Source organism: Limulus polyphemus, unplaced genomic scaffold (genome assembly GCF_000517525.1).
Source record: "Limulus polyphemus unplaced genomic scaffold, Limulus_polyphemus-2.1.2 Scaffold1518, whole genome shotgun sequence".
NCBI classification, from domain to species: domain Eukaryota; kingdom Metazoa; phylum Arthropoda; class Merostomata; order Xiphosura; family Limulidae; genus Limulus; species Limulus polyphemus.
In genome coordinates, this window is record NW_013667128.1 from 264,979 (window position 1) to 268,270 (window position 3,292).

A 3,292-nucleotide genomic window follows, 5' to 3' on the forward strand; every position below is an offset into this window, starting at 1 on the left:
TGACGGGGAGTTCGAACCCGAGACCCTCAGATTGCGAGTCGAACGCCCTAACTACCTGGCCATGCCGGGCCAAATATATTTCAAAAATTACTTTCGATAGTTTCCCCATCCTAAGAATTGAACAATTGGCTGACTCTTACAGCATACGTGGTTCACCTGAATGTTATTTAGATGGTGTAATATATATCTTTTAATACCCATGAATGGTCTCATGCACAATAATCGCACGACACTGAGCTTTGCAACCATCTTGTCGTTTTTTCTCTCTCTTGCAGCAGCATGTAAATTTTATTCAAATATTTATAGTTCATGACGTTTAGTGGGCATTTTGTAAACAACAACCTTCATTGCCAAGACACAATGCCCTGCGTTTGTTTTCTAAGTATACAAGTTAAAGATAATTAAACATTTCAGCAAGAATTAGTTTTGGGTTGTTTTTTATTAAGCACAAACACGCAAAATGTACTACCTGTGATGTGCTCACTGCGAGTATCGAAACCCGATGTTTAGCGTTATACGCCCTCGGAATTTCCCTTGAATCACGTAATAGTAATATCTTAATATCTTTCGTTCGCATTTCTTTACTAGTTAGGTAAAGCACTGTTAATACAGACAGATACGGTGTTATAAAATAATTCCACCGGCATGATAAATTATGAAGTAACTTCAGGTATGTAATATATTAGTATATATGAGCAGTAACGGCAGTTTTAAATATAAAGTTATTTATTGATATATGATACTCATGGTAGTGTCTACTTTATTTAGAAGCTAAAAATTGGCATAAATTTATGCTTCCATAGGTAGTAACAAAGAAAACGATAAATTTATGTATACTTTGTGTCCACTAAATTAAGGCACTGTGACTTCCTTATGGATCATCTTTTCGATCTTCTCTTTAAATTTTATCTTATGTTTTCACTGAAGTCATAAATAAATTTCTCAGCTTACTATGGCTGGAATTTTGTTAGTTAAGGTGTTTCAACTTTTTTTTTTCTGCTTGTAGTTTATAGCATATGTTTTTGGTCTACTAAAGTGTGAATTGGTCATCTAACTGCAAATGTTCCAGTCAGCCTAACTTTTATTTATCTTTCTGTATTTGTTTAATTTCTAACTTCAGCATCTTGAGAACCATTTCTATCAAGATTTTTTAATTTCATTCTCGATACGTACTACAAACACATTGTTATCAGTAATTGTTTGAACAACAGTTAACATACGTTTCCCATAACTCTAGAGATATATATAAAATATGAGTTATCAGTTCATACTCGTGCATAAAATGAAAGTTTTTTGTTGTTTTTCAAAATGGAGTCCAAGTAATATTCCATCTTCATCCTGGTGGAGTTAATATATAACTGTTCTAAAGTAAAATTAAAATTTTTCACTTTATTTAAGAGATATTATGTGAACACAGTTGAAAGTATGTTAGATGTCATTGATCAGTAATTCTACAGTGCAAATGATCTTTACATATTATATATTGTAGTTTATTTATAACCTAGTTCTTATTCTCGGGGCCCCTTAGTGGCACAGCGACATGTTTGCGGAATTACAACGCTAGAATCCAGGTTTCGATACCCGTGGTGTGCAGAGCACAGATAACCCATTGTGTAGCTTTGTGCTTAGCTTCAAACAAGCAAACTTATTCTCGGAATTGTGGTTCTACTCCAGTTTGGAAATACATTAGAGTAATCATTCTGTATAAAGTTTTCGATAAATTTTGCGAATTTTATTTTTATGAGTAGACATCTAAGTACTGCTGCTGTGGTTGGCATTCAGTTTTACTTTCATTATTTACTTATTATTCATTGTATTATAGTTTAAGTTTGTCACTTCATTTTCAGGCTTCTCGAGGTTATGGGAACAAATATTTTTCATATATTATTATTATTATCGAGTATATAAAAACATTTGCCAGTAAAACCATGAATATTTAATAGCCACTTTGGTACCGTAATTTTTCAGCTGGACTTTCGATTCTAATTTTCGTAATAACTTCTAACATTAAACAGAATCAGATTTTGAAATATTAGTTTTAATATAATATACAATATCCAACATTCCAGAATTTAAAAAATGGAGTATTATATTTGTGTTTTAGTACAGCATAGTAAGCTCATGTAACATATCCATAACTGACTCACAGAATACTTCATTTTTGTTTGCTTCGTCCACATGTAGAGATGAAAAGCACAGAAAATGACTATTGATCCAGTGTGTCTCTCAGACATCATGTACGAGTGCAGTGAAAAGTAATTCCAAGTTCCAAACGTGAATACGTATTCGACTTTATTTATTTCAAACAAAGGAGTAAGATTCAATTGGTAGAGAACATGAAGGAATAAAGTATGTGTAATGTTATTGAGACGATGGAAACCACGATAATTAATTTATTTTGTTTCTTTTCAGTTCAGTTAATAAAGTATCATAACTGCTTTGTAATTCGAGTATTATAATAACATTTCATAATATAACACTGCATTATTCCTATTTTAGCGCTAGTTTATTATTTCTTTTTATTGTGATGGCTGATAGATTAAGTGGATTAGAAGCCATTTAAGTATCTGATAATACTCGTGTATAAAGTATAAGTTAATTAACACCATCATTATCATCATCTACACAAGTGCTTTAATAGTAGATTTATATATCTGATCTGCTTGTGGTTAAAAACCAAGTATCATTTAATTCAACACTCTGATATTTGATCTTTTCTGCTATATTCTTTTAACATTATCCAGCCCTCACTGCTTCTTAACTTATATAAATATGTTTGTAGCTAGCAAACTGCAAGCTACAAAATACACCATGTAAACATAAATATGAATAATTATTGAACATAACACGTAAAGTAGTATTATTTTAACAAACTAAAGTAAAAAACATAACTAAAACAGTTTTGTAATATGTTTTATACAAGTATTTAATGTATTGATTGGACATAATTTGTAATAATATTCAAGCAAAGGGTTAAAAATATTATCTGCCTTTTTGTGGCATTTCTTCAAGCTGTTAAAGTTTTATTGGGCTACTCTTTTACCAACGAATAGTGGGATTGACCGACACATTATAACGCCCCCACGGCTGAAAGGGCGAGCATGTTTGGTGTGACGGGGACTCGAACCCGTGACCCTCAGATCGGGAGTCGAGTGCCTTAACTACCTGGCCATGCCGGGCCACTTGTGAGTCGGCGTCTACTTCAAATTCTGATGAACATCACTTGGCTAACACTTTTTTTTCTCAAATAGCGATTTCAACAATTTCCTTGTACCTTCAAATTCTATCACTC

At 32.4% G+C, this 3,292-nt stretch overlaps 1 long non-coding RNA gene across 1 annotated transcript in view; it reads left to right on the forward strand.

Annotated features, from left to right (window-relative positions):
• The window catches only part of LOC111086885, a 23,114-nt gene extending 20,694 nt beyond the window's left edge, over window positions 1-2,420 (forward strand). The window contains exon 3 of the long non-coding RNA XR_002611605.1: window positions 2,185-2,420. This is a non-coding gene — a long non-coding RNA (uncharacterized LOC111086885). The remainder of the gene's footprint in view (window positions 1-2,184) is intronic.
• Window positions 2,421-3,292: the final 872 nt, after the last annotated feature.